At 47.0% G+C, this 22,822-nt stretch overlaps 1 protein-coding gene across 2 annotated transcripts in view; it reads left to right on the top strand.

The window, feature by feature from the left end:
• Tmem178b (transmembrane protein 178B) overlaps positions 1-22,822 on the top strand; it is a 393,728-nt gene that overhangs the window by 360,676 nt on the left and 10,230 nt on the right. The gene's annotated exons all lie outside the window — the stretch shown is intronic.

The raw sequence follows: 22,822 nt of genomic DNA, 5'->3' as shown, positions 1-22,822 counted from the left end.
TTTGTGCCTGTGTGTATGTTTGTACACAACATGTGTGCGGTACCCACAGAGGCAAAAGAGGGTGTCAGATTCTCTGGAATTAAAGTTGCAGTTGGTTATAAGGCACTATGGTTGCTCCTGTGAACAGAACGCCCTGGGGTCTCCGGAAGAAAGGGCAGCCAGTGTTCTTGACTGCTTAGCCATCTCTCTAGCCCTTGAGATACTTCTGTTTTGAAATAACTACTTCCAGTGACATTCCTCTCCTACCTCAGTGAGTTTTTGCCATTGCTATCTATACCACCAAGACACCTTATGATACGTGCTGTGGAGATAGGGAAAAAAATGAATACTCCTACAGATAATACCTCTCAGTTTAATCACTACCCTAGTCCCTCGTTCCTTCATCCAGTAAGTTCTGAGTTTCTCCTATGTGCCACATTACACTTACGTGGGAACAGTAGAGGAGCAGAGAAAGCCTAAGGAGCTCATATCCTAGTTGGAAAGATTTTTTTTAAAAGGTAAGAAATGTGAGGGCAAATAGCAACACGGAGAGAGCGATGGGACATTGTGGATGGGGGATGGGCATGCAAGACCCTTTAGCAATGGCAGGGTTGGAACAGGGTCCTGCAGGAACAGTGGCAGGAGGCTACAAGAAGACGTAAGGGGAGGTTCTTTCTTCATTACAAAAAAGTCCCCAAGATGAACAAAGCAACTGGGAGGGTAATGAAGCTAGTGGGTCTAGAGAAATCGAGTGTGAGGATGACCTTGACAGGTGCAGAGTGGGATGGAGATGTAGGTGACACCAAACAGGTCGAAGGCCCTTTAATGTCACCGTCAAAGGCTTGATCTACTCAAGGGACATCACTTTCCATTCTGCCCCGTCATACATCTATTGCATCAACCACCCCAGGGGTCTTGCCCTGGTGGCATTCAATGTTGTATGAGTTTATCTGTTTCCCTGGCTACCTTCCTGGGATGTGTAGTATTGGAGACTGTATAGCTTGCTGCTCCTTGTTTTGGTGGGGATAGGGAGTACTGTGTCCATGCCTGGTGTGGCCATATGAGGCTTAGGGTACTAACAGTGTGCTCCCAGAAAGTCATTGCAGTGTTATGCATCCAAGAGCCTCCCTCTGTCCCACCAGAGGACCAGTGCAAAATTGAAATCCATGACCTCTTGTGCAAGCACAGAGAATTCAAGAGAGCTTCCCCACAAAGCCATATGGCTCTCAGGCATTGTCTAGAGCATTCAAACATACTGTAGCTAGAACAGAAGAATTTGTTGTTGTTGTTATTGTTGTTGTTGTGGAGAGATCTTCTAAGAACATACCTGTTCTCTACCCTCCCTTTCTCCATAATACAGAACAAGTCTGCTGTCATGATGGCTGAATAAGCATCATGTGAGCCCATTTTCTTTTGTCCCAAGATGACCCCAAATCTTGAAAAGGGAGCCCATAAGGAAGAGAAAGCTGATTCAATTGCTTGTATAAGGGATAATACCACCTCACACACTTTTGTTGGACTAAAATGTATTAATAACTAGAATATTGGATTAAGGCATTTGACTAAAGCAGTGTAATAACAATGTCACTAAGACTAAGTATGAATAAGGGTATGTCAGAATTGAAGGATACAGCAAGGTGAGGATTCACAGATGAAATATTCAAAGGATTTTAAGGTGTACTCCATCTGTGGATACTTTAATGGAACACTTAGTAGGTCTTTAGGGGAATTTCCATTAATGAATAGTTAAATCATAATCTTGGGCAGGACAGCCCCATGAGTGAGAGAGCAAAATCATATTCATAAACATAGCAAGGCCTGGTGTTAGTTCTCAGTATCCAGAATGAGGATGGGATAGATGATTTTGCCCTTCTCACAGAGTATGGATAATTTCTCCACAGTCCAGGCCCTTCCCAGTTGGCTTTCCTGTACAAGCACAGAAATGTCTGAGTTGGTGAATCAATGTGGTCCAGACTAGGGCTAAGATACCCTAAGACTCCATCCCTCAGCACTAAGCAAGACTCTGCCTTTCCAGGCATAGAAATGACACCTCTGCATTGAATCTTGGTCCATCCAAACAATGAGCTTCACATAAGAATGGAATGGAGGACAGGGATGAGAAGAGAGAGGGGCAGGGCAGTGGGAAGACCCTCTCCTCTGACGGGTGGTTGTTGAGAAAGAACAGGTTGCTGTACCTACTCTTAGTGGCAAAGAAAGCCCCAGAATGTGGTGGAGACGCCACAGTGGCAAGTTGCCATGGAAACTTAGGAAATCTCTAAAGCAACTTCAAAAGACTCCCTTCCTATTGCTCTTCTGGTTTTGTTCCTACGGAGATGGACAGGTTTCAAGGAAAGGGAACTTGTCATCCAAGCTCTAGTCCTTAAAACAAATCATAAATCAAAGAAAAAATGATGGGTTCTGAAGCAAATGGAGACCTATTGGGCGTAGAAGCTGTTCCAGGGACGAAATGATGGGGGAGGAACAGGTGTAAACCGAGGAGATGTGTTCTCTCTCTCTCTCCCGTCTGCCGGGAGGGTAAGCGTTGAAGGGAGGTGCAGATATGACGGGGAAGAAACTAAAGGCGGTGAGAAGTGGCCCCAAATAGCCAGGCTGTGGCTCCTCGTCATCCCCACTACTTCCCTGGCTGAGATACACCGCGCCTCTCAGAGCCTGCAAGGTGAGATCAATGACAGCATACGAGACATCGAACCAACCGGACCAGACCCCACTAAGCAAGCCCCTGTGATAGATGAAGTACATCCCCACTGGACAGGTGGAGAATTCAGACAGGATTTAGGGCCTCCTGCTCCCCCGTGCTGCTGGAAATTTTAAGAACTGGCTGAAACTAGAGGACTTGTGAGCAAGACCTGAAGGCAGCCCATACACCGGATGGCGAGGTCCACCTCGGGCCCAGAGCTACATGGGCTCTGTGAATGAGCCATATCAAGCCAAATCTATTTATTAGCTTACGTGTGCCGGGATCCCAGAAGCCTAAGGGACAGTGACCTTGGAGAAATTTTAGGAGCATGGTCCTGGAGGTCCAAGTAGATTCTCCTCTGGTAGACAAACATCTTTATCCTGACAGAACTTGGATTTCTGAGATGGATGGGCCAGTGCTTATATTTTTTTATTGCCATGTCGAAAATAATTAGAAAATGAGTATAGGGAAGTTGGTCCACACCCAAGACATTTTCCTAATATTAGAGCTTGCTTATATCTCATATCCTGATTTGGGGCTTGGAAACACATATGCTCTATCTGCAGACGCTACCAGAAGATGGAGGGTTTCCAAGATGCTGGTGTGCAAAGACAAGCCTCCATACTTAGGGAACCATTTGAACCCACCCAATGCTTGTTAGTCATCCCATAGACAGCCAGCTCTTAGGTACCCACTAAGTTCTGCAGACTGTAGATGATGAAACTCTTCCTAGCCTTGGAGTCGCTTCTGGTCTTAGAGAAGAACTGAAACCTGTGTCACTTAGTGTGCTAAAGGAGCTGTTTTCCTTTTCATTGCCAATACCTTTAAATACACAGTTTGGAGAAACAGAGGACGAGGATGGCGATGCTAAGTAATTCTAGTCTTTGGAAGAGGTGCTGGTAACCTGAAAAGTGTGAGGGGGCAGACATGTATGACCGGGTGTCTTAGCCAGGGTCACTGTTGTTGCGATGAAATACCGTGACCGAGGCAACTTGGGGAGGAAGGGGATTATTTGGCTTATGCTTCCGTATCGCTGTTCATCATCAAATGAAATCAGGACAGGAACTCATACCGGGCAGGAAGCTGGAGGCAGGAGCTGATGCAGAGGCCATGGAGGAGCGCTGCTCACTGGCTTGCTCAGCCTGCTTTCTTATAGAACCCAGGATCATCAGCCCAGGGATGGCCCCACCCACAGTGGGCTGTGCCCTCCTCTCAGAAAATGCTTTGAGGCTCCCTTGAGGCTACAGCTTGCAGGGCTTTAAAGGCAAGGCAAGGTCTCATTCAAGAGGCCCAGTGGGGGGATGGGGAATGCAGCAGCTGTGCTGGATCAAAGGTAGACACCATTCAGGGTTCGGACATGGTCTCCTCCCTTCTTGCTGGCAGCCTTTAAGGCCAGCATTACCACCCTCACTTTGTAGATCAATCCAGAGAGGCCCGAAACCAGCCTAGAGTTGTTCGGTCAAGTCAGTGGCGGGCCTTATGGTATCTTCATACTATTGGGTCTTCTTCCTTCTCTGTCCCTAGCTGCGGCAGGAGAAAGGGAAAGGCACTGCGGGGAGGCACCTGGGTTGAGGAAATGGGCCTGAAGGCTTCACCAGCAGGCCAGACACGAGAATCGCTGACGTCCACCCACCGGAGGGGGTCCCCTCCACTCTCACCAGCCAGAGCAGGATCTTTGCTTCCCGCGGGACAGCAGACGGAGAGTCCCTTCCACCACCAGAGCGTGGCCAGTGTCGTCAAGTTGACATGCAGTGACGGTGGTCCCCTGGGGTGAGAATATGAGTTACAACTCTGTAACCTTAGTCATTCTCGTCCTTCACCCAGCTGTCTCCCCAGCTTGTAAAATGGCGTGTGCCTCTCACGGGGCTGCTGTGAGAATGAAATAAAAGCTTTGCTGTGTGAAATGCTGAGGCCCAGCCTGCCACCTAGCAAGCCCTTGAGGCATGGGTGTGGAATCCCGATCTTTTGCAGTTCCGGAACTTGCGCGTGCGCAAGGACACTCAGTTCCTGGAGCTGTGGGTCAAACTCAAACTTAACTTCATTCTGACGTCTGGGGGGCTTTTCCTATCAGGCACTTCCGTCCTGCAAATAGCAATTAGCTTACTTATAGTTCTCAAATAATTTGTGACGCGGTAGAGTAATAGATGCCCCCTCCCGCCCCCCCCCATACATCATCCGGTACGCTCCAAGGCAGGAGAGGAAGTGGCGAGTGTGAACCTGAAATCTGCCTTAGTGAGACTGGAAAGTGGGGTAGCAAGGGTCCTGTCCCTCCGTGTGCTCTGAGGCAAAGGGCAATGCTTGGGGCTCTTACGGGAGTGTGGCCCCCACTTAGAACCTCTGCAGCTCTGCATCCACCCAGTGCCTCCATCCCCACCCCCTCAGGGACGCGGCTCTCCCAGAGGCGTGCTGACCCCATCTCACCCACTGCCGCGTTCTCTTCAGACCCCTCCTCCTGGCTTCTCTACTGCTTTCTGTCTCCGTCTTCCCTGAAGCTTTTGTCTTCTGTGACAATATACTGAGGTTTTCCCCACTTCTCGGTGCCTCTTATTATTATTATTATTATTATTATTTATTGTTTAGGCCCTTCGCTCAAATTTAAATGTGGGCTTCTGACTTTCTTTTCCTCTAAAAACACATTTCCCTATCAAAAAGAAAATCTCCAGCACACATACACACACGTGAGCACATGCACGTAAACACACAAAGAAACCACACACACACACAAATACATGTATACAAACACACACACACACACATGCACACATGTGCAGCTAATGTGGCCTGTGTATATGGAACCGGTCGTCCGAACACGGGTCTCGTGTTTTGTCACACGCATTTCTGTCCTTCTGGAACCCTAGGCGCGCCTTCAATTGGACTTGTCTTTTCTCTTGCACACGTCACACACGCGCTGTATGGTTCTTGAACACGAAGACACTTGGCTGACCGTAGGCACCCGTACATGTCACCACCCACTCTTTCCCTTGCTTTTGACGTCTGAAGACTCGGCCGTCCCTCATGTCGTCTTTCACGGTTCCATCTTGACACTCACCTTTCCTGTCCGTTGTCAACATCTGCCAGCACGCTTCTCACAAGTTCTCTGTGGCCCATTCATTTGCCTCCCCGCCCCCCCCTCCAGCCCCGTCTGCACTGTTACTGAGACTGCCATATTTTGGGAGTCGTTTGGCTCCGGGAAGAAATCTCTACCCCACCCCACCCCAGTTGGTTGCCAGTCCCTGAGTTTGCATTTCTCGCTTGTGAGGGTGAGGTAGCCCTGCCAGCCCCGTTGGGGTTATTGTGAGGATGAGATGAGGTAACGTGTATTGCGGAAGCACCTCGCCCCCAAACAAGAATTCCGCAAGTGCTCATTTCCCTGCTCTGCACCGAATTCATCCTTGGAAACATACTACTTTCCTAAAATATGCTAATTACATAGCATTTCCTGATGAAACATTTTCTGTGGCTCCCTCATGTTTACAGAATAAAATTCTGTGTCCCCAGCCTGGAGTTCTTGACAGGAGCAATCTTGAGTCCTGTACCCTCAACTGATGGTCTTATGTCACATTCAGATAGAGCACTCAGCACACCCGAACTGGGCGCCCTTGCTTTGCCTGGTGAGGTCCTGTACGCTCCTCAAGTCTCAGCTCATGGTTAGCATCTGAATGCAGAAACTTTGGGTGGCACTGGCCTCGTTGTGAGTATCCCGAATCACAGCTTTCTAGTCGTATCCTCCACGTTGTGGTAAAAACCTCTGAAGTGTCAGGGTGCCCCGTCTTTGCTGGCTGCTTCGAGTTGTCATTTTGTCATCTTTATTTTAAGCCTCACTGTTGTTTCAGGTAGATTTGATTTGGGTTCTTCCCACTAAAAATGACACAAATCAAAGTCAGTCTTTTTTTTTTTTTAACGGTCTTATTTTTCTAACGTGTGAACACTACTGTGTCTATAATTTCTCTGATTTTACAGCTGAATTCAACTCGACTACCACTAATTGGGGACCTACTTGTACGTGAGGCATTGTGCCACTGTCACCCAGACACAGGTACAAATAAATGTGCTTGGCCCCTGTGCTTAAAGGACGCCCAGGAAAATGGTGTGGACAGACAGGTTCCCAGGGAAAGAGTATGGCAGGGAGCTGATGCCACAACAGAGAGCATTGTGAAGATATTAGGAGGGATTCACGGGCAGCTAGTGTTGAGGCTGAAGGTGGAAACCAGCAGATGTTCCCTTCTCGTTCCCTTTAGGCTTCCCACATCCACCTAGGAAATAAAGCTACTACTGTTGAGCCTGGAGTGGCCACCTTCCAGGAGTGGTAGCCCAGGTCTTCATTCAGCCCAATGTAGGATTTCATGTGTTATTAGTACATTTCTGTTTTTGATTTATTGCTGTGTAACTGGACTTTGGTGAATGAAGCAGGAATTCCCTTTTGTCTAAAAAAAGGTAGTGCTTAAGGAGCTTTATAGGAAGCTACAGTGTGAGTCTGTATGGTGTTTGACCCCCCACGCTCTCCCGTGTGGCCCTTGGAAAGGAAGGGATGCCAAGGCTGTGTCCTTCCGCCGCCACCCTGACAAAATCCAGCTGCTTCTCTTCAAAGATGCTACCATGCTCCTGGTTCTAATTTGCTTTAAAAAAAATAACAGGTAATTAATTAAAATGCTCTCTGTGGCTCAGCTTTTAACATTAGCAGTTAAGCTCCGTGAAAAAAAAAATCACATTTCCCAGAAGCCTCTGGGATACAACTTCTTAGGGCTCCCACTTAGCATGGCTGTGAACATGGTTCGGGCGGCACTCTCCCCTCAGCCTTCTCGTTTAAGGCACATGGATTGGAAATGTCTCCACTTACCTCAGGAGGGTGGTGGGGGAGGGGCTCTTCCCTAAATGACAGCTAGGGAAGAGGCCAAGGTGTGGGACCCAGACATGTCTGCTCCCCTATTCCACTCCTCAGTGGCGCAGACAACCGTGGAGGCTTGGGTTTTCTTGTTTGCTTGTTTATTGCCTTTCTGGCTTGCTGGTGCTTGCGTGATACCTTCTCTGTGGATCGGAATGTTCCCTCAGACAAATCATTCTAAAACGGAAGCACGGGAATAGGTATTAGTAAGCCTGGCTACAGCTAGGTCAAGCCACAGTTGTCCACCAGCCTTTTCAATAGCTAAGTACAGCAAGGTGGTGGTGGCACACGTCTCTTAGTTATAGTTCTCAGGAAGAAGAGGCAGGTGGATCTCTGTGAGTTCAAAGCCATACTGGTCTACAGAGCGAGTTCCAGGACAGCCAGGGGCTGCACAGAGAAACCCTGTCTTGAGAAACCAAGAAACAAATAAACCAAAAGTGTTTTTAAAAAAAAGCTAGTATAGTGCTCCTAGCTCCCTGCCCCTTCTCTTCTGTGGTGTCTCCTCTTGTTATAGTTTGAAGTTAGAATGGAGAATAAATAGCATCCCTTGGAGCCTGGAGAGGAGGCAGCTTGCTGGGCAGAGGCCTGTTTGCAGTTAGCCTGGCTGGGGGAGCGGACCCCTCTGTGTGCTGAGGCACTCTGGGCTCCCGGGGGTTTTCTTCTGCCCACTGAATTCAGTTCCCGACCTGTCGAGAAGCTACAATGAAAACGTTACTGTCTTGCCTTTAATTCATTTTTCTTTCTTAACCTCTATCTTCCTCTTCCTGGAAATCTTGCTTCCTCCCAGTGAAGAGTCATTTCTCCCCTGGTGACATAGGTAGTAAGAAAAGTTAGGGGCACTTCTGATGGGCTCCTAGGTGTGTGCTATGAGGGAAAAGTAGTTTCTCTGCTGCCATTGGTTTCCCTCCATCTGGAGAGGCAGGACACGTGGACATGGAGTAGTGGTGGTGAGAGACAGCATAGCACGTATCTAAAGCACGGGTTGGATACCTCAGGCAATGTATGGAACTTCTGTGTGCCTCAGTTTCCTCATCTAAATCTCATAAAGTTTCTTGGAGAATTTAAAAGGCTAATATTTCTGAAACACATGAAATAATGCTTATCGTAATGTAATGTATGTGTATGTGTGTATTTATATAAATACACATGTGTACATATATATAATACACATGTGTGTATGTATATTTATACAAATACATATGTATAAATATTTTGTCCATAAGCAGCTATGTTTATATTCAGTAACAGTAAAGATGTTTTAAAAATCACTTGGGTATAGATTTCTTCCCCCAATGGCCAAGGCAGATGGAAACATAAAGCAAACCAGTGGCCAGCTCAGCTGATCCCCTGGCTCCCACACCAGCTTCTTCCTGTACTAATTAACATGGCATTGGCTCAGACCAGATAGGACAAAAGCCAGAGAGATTTCTTTCAGGAGCCAATTTCTTCCAGACACTTGAACAGCTGGGCTCTATCCCTCCACGTTTCAAATCAAGGCAATTTGGAGTTGAGCCTCATATGCACATTGGTGACAAATAGTGACATCTACCCATATTATCCACTGCCCCTTCCGGTCACTTGTGTAGAAAGACCCTTAAGGTCTGGTCCAGTTCCCGTCAATTAAGTGACCTTCTCATTTTGTGGGAAGACATGGAGCCAATGCCCAGTGTGGTGGTTTGCATAGGCATGGCCCCCATGTGCTTAAATGCTTGCTCATAGGACTGGCACCGTTAGGAGGGGTGGCCTTGTTGGAATAGGTGTGGTCTTGTTGGAGGAAGTGTGTCATTGGGGGGGCAGCTTTAAGGTCTCAAAAGCTAAAGTCTTGCCCGTGGATCTCCGTCTCCTGCTGCCTGTGGATCACGATGTAGAACTCTCAGCTCCTTCTCCAGCGCCATGTCTGCCTGAACGCCGCCATGCCTCTTGCCATGACGATAATAGACTAACCCTCTGAAGCTGTAAGCCAGCCCCAATTAAAATGTTTTCCTTTATAAGAGTTGCCCTGGTCATGGTGTCTCTTCACAGCAATAAAACCCTAAGGAAAGCCCAGGTCTTCTGATTTTTTTCTTGGTTTTCTGATTCTTAATGGAGAACTCACTCCACTGAACAACACCCCAATATGCTGCAGTTGTCCCATCTGGAAGCTGGTGAGGGTTGACCCTGCATACTTCTAGACCAGGAGAGTCATATGACTACCAAACATGACCTTACGAATAGTGACATAGCTGCATGTACTCGGCTTCATGCTAGCCCCCCTGGGACAATGTGGTTTCCTCTGCAAAAGTTTTGATGGTACTTGAGATGAAGGGCCAGAACAGGCAAGAGGACTCAGCGACATAAAATGCCTGTAGAAAGCTGTGGTTTCATCATCACCCCCCCCCCCTTAAGAAACCCAGGCAGGACTGCCTTCCGCCCCAAGATTCCCAGTTAGCTTTCTGGACCACCGTCACCCGAAAGAGGAGAAAAGAGAAGCAGGCAGGAAGATGGCAAGCTCGAGGGGGCTCGTGGAAGCCCACGGATCGCAGTTGGAGAATGTTCCTTTCTGCACAGCTGTAGCTGCCACTCGGTTCTGTGGCGAAGCCAGTTGGATCCCGCTATTTCTCAGCTCTAAACCAAGGCCCAGATGGGTGAGAAGCTGCAAAGACTCACGTGGGAAAATGTGTGATGCTACACTCGTGAATCGCTTCCTTCCCAGAGCTCCCCCGCCACACACACTCTGTGGGAATGCTCATACCGCATCTTCCTTCACTGTCCATGAAATGTCCAGGGTCAGGCGGGCAAAGCAGCCTGGGCCAGCAGTCGCTTCACCTGTAAGACTTGTGTTTTCAATGAGTGTGGCAGAAGGCAATGAAATGGATCGTTCTCAGCTCTTTCTGCAGTGGAATAGTTGGAGGCTGAATGCCAAAGTCAAATACTTTTCATATGCTTGAGGCCTTCAGATTAAATAATTTAATTCAACATAGGATTGCCTCATGAATATAAAGTTAATTCACTGGGTACATTAATATATTAATCATTGCTATGTTGTGCATCTATTAATATATTCGTTGCATATATATATATATGAATACACATTTGTATATAAAAATCTCACCTCAATCCCAAGAAATACAGAGGTCAGTAACTGAGGCTGGACTTCATGGCTATTCTTGAGTTCATCACTGAGACCATAGAATGGCTTCCTCATGAGAAAGGGCAGTGGTGGTGTTTTAGTCAAAAGAAAAAGAGTGTGATACATAGATTAAAAATTACAGACTTCAGCCATCATTATCACTTAACACATACGCACAGGTAACCCCTAAGGCTACCTCAGCATTCCGGAAGGACTCCAGGGTCCCATTCTCTGTGGCAGCAGTTCTATAAATCCCACCTTGGATGTTTATTCCAAGACCCTTTGTAATCCTGAAAAACCTTGAAGCAGCACAAATCCGCATCCATGGAAGCATGCTAATTTTGGCAGTACAGTGTAAGTCACTTTCTAGTTAAGATTTTATGAGTCTTGAGCACCCGACTCGGTCTATAAAATGCCTGCTGCCTACCAAGCACGAGGACCTGAGTTTGGATCCTCACCAACCATACAAATGCCTGGTGTGGCGTGCAGCACGCCTCTGTGACTGTAGTGCTGAGGAAGCAGAGACAGGGGGATGTCCGGAGCTCACCGACTGGCCAGTCTAGCCAACCTACCAAGCTCTAGGTTCAGTGAGCCTCTGCCTCAAGAGCGGGGCTGGAATGTGATTGGGGAAGGTAATCTACATCAGCCTCTGGCCTCCATGTGTATGTGCCCCCCCATAACACTGACTTAGATAGGAATGTTGAATGCTGGCAGAATCCTATTTAGTGGCTTAAGGTGCAGAACAGTTAAGATAATTTGCAGGGGAAATGCCTATTGGCGTGTGTGTGTGTGTGTGTGTGTGTGTGTGTGTGTGTGTGTGTGTTTGTGAGACCTCTGGCAGTGATGTTATATGGAGGGAGGGGTAGAAACATCATCTGGCAGGGAACTTGAGATATCTATTCGAGTAGTGTATACATCCCTAAATTCATTTTAACTTTTCCCTTAGTCACTCCATAACCAAGAAAAAATGAGCTAAGAGTAAGATTTTTGAGAAAGATCCCTGAATCAAACTGTGCGGTGCGTCTCAAGGTTTCTCTTGAGGCTGGTTCCTTTTGTTTCCCTGATGGAGCACACTGGTGAGACAAACTTCTTCATACGTCCCATGAGGCCACATATGTCATGTGGTTCCCGCAAGAGACCGTGACCTCTCAGGGGTTTAAAGACAAATTCATTCCCAAGAAAGTCTGTGGAAGAATTTGTGCTCTGTGGCTGGAAAGTCTGCACAGGACAGAGCATGCCCAGAGTCCATTCCCTGCTTTCTGTTGAGAGCAGTGGCTCTGGGTTGGCATTTACCCTGGGCTGAGGCCATGGGAGAACGGAGTTGCTGACAGAGATGGAAACAGCAGCTACAGTTCTTGCCTGTCCTTAAGAACCATTTTTCTTCCGCCTCACTTAAAGCTTTCCATTTCTAATATTATACCTTACATATAGAAAGCAATTTTAACTTCTCTAAGCTTTTTCACATGTATTATTATCACTCTTCAAAATAATCCTGCAGAGAAGGTATTATTCTGATGCTGAGTTTCTGAAAAAATAAAGAACGTTTCCTGAGACTCAAGGTACCAATTGAGTCACAAGTAGGTACAGTTCAGGCACGGGTGTGTGAATGCCTTCACACAGAGAGAGAGAGAGAGAGAGAGAGAGAGAGAGAGAGAGACAGAGACAGAGACAGAGACAGAGACAGAGACACAGAGAGACACAGAGACAGAGAGACACAGAGAGAGACAGACAGACAGATAGACAGACAGAGACACAGAGACAGAGACAGAGACAGAGAGACAGAGAGAGACAAAGAGACAGACAAACTGAGCAATAAAATCACAATGTAAGTGGAATACCAGAGTCTGGGTAGACCAGGTATGCCTCTACTTTCTTTTTCTCTAAGTTTTGAGGTCTATATTTCATGCAAAAGTCCACAAGCTTCGTAACCCAGAAGGATCCACCTCAACCACCAGGTCTGACTTCAGTGTAGATGCTGCTGGAGTCACTGAATTTCGTAACAAAGGTTTTACATGATGAGAAGGCATGAGCACAGACAACACAGGCGAGGGGGATTATAGGGACAAGGAGCCTCAGCATTCCGAGCTGCTGTTATTTCATATGGGTACATTTGGGCGTCTGTTCTAGCTGTGGGATAGCCGTCAAGTCTGGAAACAGACATTCTTGGTATGTGTGTCCAGGTACACATGCAGAGGAGAATGTCAGCATTCTCTGGGACACTTCTATCTCCTTTGAGACCTCTCTTTGATGAGTCCCAGAGATCATCCATTAAGCTACACTAGCAAACTATAGAGCTCCAGGGGTCCTCCTGTTCCTACTTCTCCAGTGCCCGAATCACAGACTTGTACCACGGCGCCCAATAGGTTAATGTGAGTTCTGGGGGCTGGACTCAAATCCTCACGTTCACAAGGCAAGACTTTTACCAGCAGAGTCACTGGCCCAGCCCAGACAGTCTTGTTTTACTACATTGTTTTACACGTTAAAATATAATTCTGTTAAACCAATTATTTTCTATGTACCTGCTGCATCAGTTTGCTAGGACTGATGTAACAAAAAAAAACTGCAGAAAAACTGGCTTTGCTAAAAGAAATTTATTTGCATTGTTCTAGAAGCTGAAAGTTCAAAACCAGGGAGCCAGCAGTGTGAAGTGTTGTTGCACTGTGTTATTTGGTGAATGACCCCCGGGGGAAAGTCAATAACGTTCACTACAAACAGGATGATCGTCATCGTCGTCATCCGGGCCGCCCCCCCCAAACACACACACTTAAATAGTTCTTTCAGAATTCCATACAGTGAGTTTTGACCATATTAATTCCATCCTCCAAATTCTAGATTAGCCCCCGTGCTTACCCACCCAACTTTATGTCTTCTTTTTTCCACCCATCAAGTCCAATTTTTTTTTTTTTTGGTTTTTACGAGACAGGGTTTCTCTGTATTGTTTTGGAGGCTATCGGTCCAGCCCGGCCTCGAACTCACAGAGATCCGCCTGCCTCTGCCTCCCGAGTGCTGGGATTAAAGGCGTGCGCCACCAACGCCCGGCTATCAAGTCCAATTTTTGTGTTGCCCATGTATTCATGAATGTGTGGCTCTCTTCGGGAGTGTGGTTGGTAGATCTACCAAGGTTGTAGCCATTCATGGCCTCTGGCTCTTTTCAGTCTTTCCTTCCTCTCTTCACGGTGATCCCTGAGACTTGAGAGGAGGGGTTAAGTATAGATGTTCTACTTAAGGCTGAGCATTCTGTGTTCTCTGATTCCCTGGCACTCCGATACTGGTGGGTCTTTGAGGTAATCACCATCTACTATAAATAGAAGCTCCTGTGATGTGGGTAGTGATATGCACTAATCTATGGGAATAACAACGAGTCATTAGGAGCCAGTTTACAACCATGTCCATTTAGCAGAATAACAGTAGATTCTTCCTTAGGACATATGACCCAGCTAGCTGTACATTCTTGACCCAACAATAGTTTCATCTTGTAGAGCAGGACTTAAATCCATCCAGAAACTGGTTGGTTACTCCTGTGATGCTGAACAACTATTGCGTCAGTGGGCATGTCTTGGAGCATCAACTACTGCGTCAGTGGGCATGTCTCGGCAGGTCGGTCATACAAACAAAGTCTTTTTTCAAACATTTTGGCCCACAGTTAGTGATACCCACACATGTCCAACTTATGGATTTTTAAAAGGCCACAAGGGGTCTGGAAAAAAGCATTAGCAGTTAAAAGTGCTTACTGTCCCTGCAGATTACCTAGGTTTGGTTCTTGGTACCTATGTGACGGCTCACAAGCACCTATAACACCAGTTCCAGAGAATTTGATTCCCAGCTTGGACTCTGCCGGTACCCAGGCACATGGTGTATACATATATACCTGCAGGAAAAAATGTATATACATAAAATAAAATTTTAAAAATAAACTGCCAACTATGTTCTCTCTAGAGCTGGTGCCAATCTATGAATGACCCAGTCATTATAGCTTCTTGACTTAGAATGCTACATTACTGTGGCATATATATATATATATGTGTGTGTATATATATATGCATGCTGTGGTATAGGACAGCCTTGTAATATAAAGATAAATCCCCATGAATTAAAAAAAACAAAACACAAACACAAACGAAATCCCTTCTGCCCTGGGTGTGTGGTTTCTGGGGTCAGCTCCTAGCAGTGTCTCAGCCTGTAAGTTTCTCACAGCTTGCAGTTGATGCAGAGTCTCATCCCTTGCAACATGCTTACTTCCCCCCAAAACATCCAACATCTCTTGCCTCATTCCAGCAAGTCCCAAAGGCACCTTTGATGTAAAACCTTGTGGCCTGCCTGTTAATGCCTGATGATGCAATGGTGTATAATGCAACAGTAATTTATATTCTGTGCAGGTGTGAACATAGTTATAAAGTGTTCTCAAGAGCTGAGTGCTGCTGGGGCGTTTAATCTAAGTGAGGGAAGGATTTAGTGTACATCAGCTTTCTGGGATGAATCCTGGAGGAGGGATATTTTTTCTGTTTGCTGATTTGCACCTCTAAGGTTTTAAAAACCAGAATGGAGAATAAGGGGTGATCTTAGGGAAGAGACTGCTTCTCAGACATCCCAACTTGAGTGTCTCCAAGTAACAGGCACCCCGATGCATGTCTACAAGGAACAGATACTCCAACATGCATGTCTACAAGGAACAGGCATCCCAACATGCATGTCTATGGGCCATTTCCACAGCAACCTGAAGACTTCCGGTCAGAGCAGAGTACCTCTCACAGCATAGCAATAGAGGAACAGGCTAGAGCTGGGAACACGAAGACGTCATCCCTCATTCCTGGGAGCAGAAAATGTCACACAGATGGATCTCTAGCTCTAGAGAGCTGGAGAAATTATGTGACAGTAAGGTTTTGGGCACATCTTGGTCACAAAAGAAATAGATATTTGGAGAAATGCCCATGCACACAATATGTAACTGATCTGGATTCTTGTGAGAACCCTCACATGGACTTCAGTTTCCTAGGAGATGGCTTCTTGAATTAGTAAGGGCATTCCTGCTGCCTAGCCTGAGGCCTACAGTTGATGTCATTTCTCCACAGGGTCCATTGCCATGGGGTAACTGTCATGGTGTCTCTAAGCATCATTAAGGCTTGTGGAAACACTCGTGCTACCCTACCCTTGCTACATAGGCTAACGCAGCAACTACTGTAGAGGTGACACCATCATGTTGGTCTTATGCACCTGCAATGAATGCTCAGAAGTCAGCCAGAGGAAGATTCAACTCTGGCTGTAAATACTGGCTTAAAAATACTCCATCATGGTCACTAACCTTTACGGTAGTACTGGAATGGATGGACGTATTACTGGGCTGCTGATCACATGCACCTATTTCGTGGTGACAAAAGAATTAGCTTCCCCTAAACAATGCTGGCTTGACCTGGTATTTCTTAACAATGGTAACACATTCCACAGATCTGTATTTCTATATTGTCCTAATTTAGAGGCAGCATTCCCAGGATAAACCACTATGGCCTGCCTCTTGACTCCATAGTAGGCAGCATTCCCAGGATGAACCACTATGGTCTGCCTCTTGACTCCAGGGTAGGCAGAATTCCTAGGATGAACCACTATGGTCTGCCTCTTGACTCCAGAGCAGGCAGCACTTCCTCAAGAAGTCAATCTTCTTAGGGCTTCCCAGTGTTAGGACTGAAAGTCTCACATTCGAGACACTCCCTCCCATAAGCCAGGATGCTTCCCTACCCTATACAGGAATTAAGGCCTTGAAGGAGCAGAAGCCAGAGACTTGCAGGCGTATTAATTGGGTCGTCGGTGTCTTAGTCTCGTTTTTTGTTGTTGTTTTAACAGAACACAGTCCTGTGCAGTGGTAGTTAATCATGATTGTCAGCTTGATGGAATTTAGAGGCATCACGGGACAAAGCTCTGGGAATGTCTGTGGGGAACCTTCTAGATTGAATTGTGGTGGGGCGACACACTCTAAATGGCAGCTTTGGTCTATGAGCTGGGATCCTTGCCTGACTAAGACAAAAGCAAGCTGAGCGCCAGCATATCCTTTCCCTCTCCCCTCCTCCTCCCCTGGTACCCCCCCAACTTCTTGACTGAGGATACTGTGTGACTAGGGGTCTCACACGCCTTCCACCATGCCTACCCTGCCACGACAGATGGATGTCCAAACTACAAGCCCAAATAAACCCTTCCTTCCTTCCTTCCTTGGGTTATCTCTGCCTGGCATTCTGTTACGGCAATGAGGAGAGTTAACTAATGCAGCTTCGTATTGATTTTGTAGTCAGCCACAGGCCAGATACATGACAGTAATGCTAGAAGATGGCCGTGAAGCCGATAAATTCCTGCCTCCTCTTCCCACACACTCTCGTGGTATTTTTGCAGTTACTATTGCATAGTGATGTATTTCTCAGGATGTCTGCATACCAGAAGGTGACGTAAAGTTGTCTCAGACTGGGTGTTTGTTTGGCTCAAGTTTCTGCTGAGTGCAAAACCATGGCACCAATCTCAGGTGGGAGATTCCCTTTTTTTTGAGTGCAGAGGGGAGGGCATCATGAGGCCAGAGCAAGGATGCTTGCTCAAGCCACTCTTGTTTGTCAAGAACAGCGTTTTGACATTTTGTTTTTATGTGTGTGGGTGTTTAGCCTGCATGTGTGCCTATGCACCAAGTACATGTGATCCCCACAGAGGCCAGAAAAGGGCACCGGATCCTCTGGGACTGGAGTTACAGAAGGTTCTGAGGTGCCATGTGTATGCTGGGAACTGAACCCCAGTCCCCTTGGAAGAGCATCCGGTTAGGTGCTCTTAACTGCGGAGCCATCTCTCCAGCTTCTTCCTGCCATGAGAACACCACTCATTTGGTGCTAATTACTCTGCCTGCAGTAATCAGGCACCTCAAAGTGTCACCCACTTACATATGAATTTAGGGATTTGGTTTCCAACACCAGAGTTATTGGTGAAAATATGCAGAGGATAGCATAAAGAGTAGCACTGAACACTGATTGCCCGGAGAGCATCCGTGACATCCTGTGTACCTGGGACGGGAGAGCTAAGAAGGAAGCTTACTCTGCTTGCTCACACATGGGGCAGTTCCTAGCCAGAGAAGAACAGTCACTGTCAGCGCGTGTAATGTAGTTCAAGAGGAAACTCAGGAACTCGAAGCTCCAAAACAGCAAATGGAAGCTGAGGAACACCTGGAAGACTGGAGGAAATAGCCAGGAAAGTGCAAGCAAGCCTGGCTTCAGGGTTAGCTTGGAAACCCAGAGATCCAATCAGGAGGAGGCTGTCAGCCAGCCGAGAAATTACAGCTAGCAAGAGCGAAAACTGGACTCTAGGATTTGGCAACCAGAGAAACGTTAATTAGAGATGGCAGTGACATGGAGGAGGTGGAGGGGACGCTGTGACTGGAGTAAGAGTGGGAGCTGGGGGTCTGGTTAGGAAACCGGTTTCCTCTCTTCTGCCCTCACTGGACCAAAGGGCACTGGTGAGAGCAGCCGCGTTAGAATCCCGAGACAGTATCATTCTTGCAGCCGGCTGTTGACAGGGCTCGGACACAGGAGTGTGCGGAACAGGGTGGAAAGGTGCCAAGTGACTCAAGATGTGTGATTTCTGGAAGAACCTGAGGAGATAGCCATTGGAGGGAGTGGGAGCCGTGGGCGAGCCATCCAAGGAGGCACTCATACACACAGCCAGTTGCTGCTGTGAGCTGTGACTGTCTGCTTGTGCACGGGGTTTACAAATAGGGACATTAGGCAGCGTGGGTCTGCAGGGTGGCACCGCCTGCTCGCCAGCAGGTCTTGTTAGTGCAAGCTCTCTCAGCCTGTAGCCTCTTGGAACGGCACCACATCTACTTCTAAACTGGACTCCTGAACTCTGAGCCCAGGCCGGCAAGAATCCTGGCACGGAGAGGCTAATTAGTTTTTATTCCTCATTCCCACCAGCTGGGACTGGCTGGCTGTGGCTAGCTGCCTAGAGACTGTGTCGAGAGAGTTGGGGGCTTCTTGCAGGGTCAGCAGGCAGGAGGGTTGGGCCTATGAGCCATTTCTGCCAAAGGTATGGGCTCGTCATTGACAGAGCAGCCACTGGAGTTTGCTGTCCAAAAGGTGATCCATGCGGGGCCATACCTAAAAATATGTCAGTGGTCTCCAAATGGTGTAAGTCATAGGATGCTTTCTTCAGTGAGATTTCTCCTGGAAACAGACCACAGAAGAGCTGTTTTGCTCAAGTAGAGGAGAGAGAGCTGGGAGTCTGTCTTGCTCCCCCCCCGTTTCTGAGTTGCGGTTCTAGAAACATCTCCGCATCAAACTATTTTAAAACCACTGGGGCAGGTGTGACTTTCCAAGAAGCCAGGGAAGATTTCTCAGAGGATGGCATTTGAATTGAGAACGGGGTGCTCAAGGCCATTTGGAGCAAGAGACTGAGTGCAAAGGCTGGGCTTGGAGCACGCTTGTCTAGTTTCATATCCCGGAGCACTCTCTAGCATGGCTGCTATGTAGGGCTGTGTGGTCACGGTAAGACGTTTGCTCTGCTAGGTGAACAGAATCCACTCAGGAATCGCCTTACGGAGAAGGTGGGAAGTTTAGATGTCATTGCTACAAGCTATTGGAGGTTTTGTAACAGCACAGAACAATAATTGGGCAGGAGTTTAACATTTTCACTGACGCTTATAGGGAGCAAGTGTAGAAGTCAAAGCACCAGTGGTCTATTAGGGTGGTTGATGTAGCATGGAAACTAGGCTTGGGTTGTAGCGGTGAACACCTTGCAACTGAGAGGTGTGGCAGGTGTCTAGCATGCTACTCCGTGTCAGGCAAGGAAACATGGGAACAGCAGACTTGGCCAGGCTTGTCCCCGGCTTCCCACTGAAGCTCTAGCTTCATGTAGCACCATCTAGTCAACATCGATGCTGCTAACCACTCCTCTGGTTGTTTACTATTCACTGGACACTACGACACCAGGGAGGGAACATAAGTCTCTGCTTCAGCTCTCTGACTTCTCAGATGAAGGAACCAGAGGCTCAGAGCTGATGATAAACCCACATCTCTTAATCCCCTATCTGGATTATTTCTTTTTGCTTTGTTCTCAATTTCTCCTTTATGCATAGCTTATATTCCCTACTACGTCACGCCTGGCTTTTTCTGCTTTTTATTTTAGTTTTAATTAATTAGAGCAGGGGCCATCATATCTTATTCCCCTCTTTCTCTCACCAACATCTAGCACAGTGATCCATCTGAACAAGAGTTAAACACGTTTCTTGATTGGCTGTTTTGGTTCTGCCAAGCCCACTGCCAAAGAGCTACCCCGGCTCCGCCCATTGTCCAGACCTGATGCTGTGTACCAGCCTCATCTGCCCATCGCTCTCTGCAGCTGTCACTTCCGTACCAGCCAGGTTACGCTCACTCGCAGGCACCAGGTATTAGCCAAGCAGGCTCCAGGCCAAAGGGGAGGATGACTTGAGGGTAGGGTCTTGTCGTCCAGTCTGTTGAACTCTAACCACAGCTGATACTGGAGCCCACTGGAATCCCAGTAGCCTTTCTCAACTCCCCACTTTAAGTGCTCCCAGGGAGCGGAAATACCAAGTCTACGGCACGGCCTCCGAGTCTGAGTCTGACTCTTCATCTTTCCTGTAGAGTGAGCTGAACACGGACTTGTTTCCGAGGCCTCCCTGTGTATCCCGGAGGCTTTCTACCCCTTTGTGGATCTTCTCTCCCTGCAAAAGTCCCTGCTTTGGTCTAGTTGAGGGGATGATGAAGCTGTTGAGAGGGAACATCTCTGTTTTCTAAAGTCTATCTAAAGTCCTATGTGACCCCTGACATGGCCAGAGCTTCAGTTTATAAGATACTGACTCGGTTCGCAAATCTGTCTCAGAACGCTCTACCCTGGTCTAGATCTATGATTCCCAGTGTCCAGAACAACCCAAAGACAGGTCAGATCTAAACTTATCCCACTGCCAGATGATACTAGGCAAGTCCCTGCACATGTTTGTACATATACTTATTCTGTCCTGTCTTAGGTACCTTTCTATTGCTTGATGGACGGAGGCACCTTATAGGAGGGAGGATTTGCTTGACTTGAGTTTGCAGAGGGATAAGGGTCCATCACCATCGCTGTGGAGAAGCATGGTAGCAGGCAGGCATGATGGTTGGAGCTGCAAGCTGAGAGTTAAAAGTTTCAACTGCAATCACAAGCTGACAGAGAGAGAGAGAGAGAGCAAGAGAGAGAGAGAGAGAGAGAGAGAGAGAGAGAGAGAGTTTAAACCTTAAGACCACACCTGGTGACGTATTTCTTTCAGCAAGATCACATCTCCTACACCTACCCAAACAGTGCCACCAACTGCAGACCAAGCATACAAGCATCTGAGCCTATGGGGGACATTCTCATTCAAAACAGCACATGTCCTAAGTCTCCATGTTAGAAAATTGAACAAATTGCACACTGACAGATGGGCTTCCGTGTCAGCAACGGGAAGACTATTCACAGTACTCGAGAAACAAGCAGGAAGCTCTGATTTTTGAGAATCTAGAGTGTGTGTGTAACACTTGCATCAAGACACGGCTCTCTTTCCTCTGCTCATGAACAAGAGATTCTGGTCTGGAAAGTTTGTATTGAGACTTCATCATCTTAAGATATATATATATATATATATATATATATATATATATATATATATATTCACAGTGTGGCACATACCCATATATTTTAGTCATATGACTCCTGTGCCCAAGTTGTCCCGATGCCTTACTTCCATTCTCTCTACATTTTCTAACTCCTCCCAGATCCTCCCCACTTTCCCACCCACCCAACTCCACGCCCTTTCTTCCTCTCTTCAGAAAATAAACAGGATAAAAAGAAAAATCGCAAGAAACACACAGACACATAAAAATAAAACCCATGAAAACACAAGCAGTCATTGACTAATATATTGATTGGACATCTTGGCTCTGCTCTCACCTCCCCTAACTGCCCCCTACCTAGCTTTCTCCTAGTTGCCCCCTTATGCTCAACAGTCCTCTGTACTTCTCAGTGGTCCTTGGGAATAAAGGTTGGAGTCATTAGGGTGCCTCTGAGAAAGGACACGCTTCTCAACCCAGAGACTGCATTTGCACAGTATTTGAGCTCATGTGGGCCCCTCCTCGCCACATAAACAACTCTAGACCTTGGTCTTCATTCCCAGGTGAGAGATCAATAGATCAAAAGTATGAATATTTTAGCAATCATTCTCTGTCAAGCAATACCAGCCTACATTTTCCATAGACCTATTGGATGGTCCATATTTCATTGCCTTTAATCAGCTTTGGAGAGGATAAAACAAAACAACCAACAAACTAAAACAAAACAAAAACAAGCACAGAAAAACCAAAACCACCAGACAGAGGGTGAGGAGGTATCTTGGTCAGCAAAACCCTCACCACAACAGCATGAGGGCCTGCATTCCACCCCAGAACCCAGCTGGAAAAGTCAGGCACACACTTGTAATGGCAGCACTGAGGATGTGGACACAGCTGCCTGTGGCTCCCTGGCCAGATAACCTTGTATACATAGCACGTACCAGGTCAGTGAAAGATCCCACATGAAAGCAAGGTGAATGGCACCTGAAGACTGACACCCAAGGTTGACCTCTGACCTCCATCCACATGCACAGACACATGCACCTGCAAACATGTGTTCAACACACACACACAGAGAGAGAGAGAGAGAGAGAGAGAGAGAGAGAGAGAGAGAGAACCCGAAAATCCCAAACAAAACTTTGCCATTTAGATAGATTATTACATCCTGTCACTGTACTTCGAATTTTCTTTTTGTCTTCCTTTTTTTTTAAAGATTGACATTTATTTTTTATTTTATATTGGGGGGGCTGAATGCGCACATTAGTACTGTACTCTAAGAGGCTGGAGACCAGAGGGCTAGGATCCCCTGGAAGTGAAATTACAGGCCTTTGTGAGTTGTCATACGGGTCCTGGGAATCAAACTTGGGTCTCCTCTGGAAGAGCAGCAAGTGCTCTTAACGACTGGCCACCTCTCCAGCCCCTGTGCTCTGAATTTTTAATTCTTGGATTACGAATAACATTGGGCACATTTTATCTTCACTGCCCTTTCATGCTTCTTCTGTGATCTGAAATTTTGACTGGCTACACTTATTTCTCCTTCGGTGTAGCCCCTTTTCCTA

Source organism: Mesocricetus auratus, unplaced genomic scaffold, assembly GCF_017639785.1.
Source record: "Mesocricetus auratus isolate SY011 unplaced genomic scaffold, BCM_Maur_2.0 Super-Scaffold_100019, whole genome shotgun sequence".
NCBI classification, from domain to species: Eukaryota; Metazoa; Chordata; class Mammalia; order Rodentia; family Cricetidae; genus Mesocricetus; species Mesocricetus auratus.
This window is presented reverse-complemented; position numbering and strand designations above follow the sequence as displayed.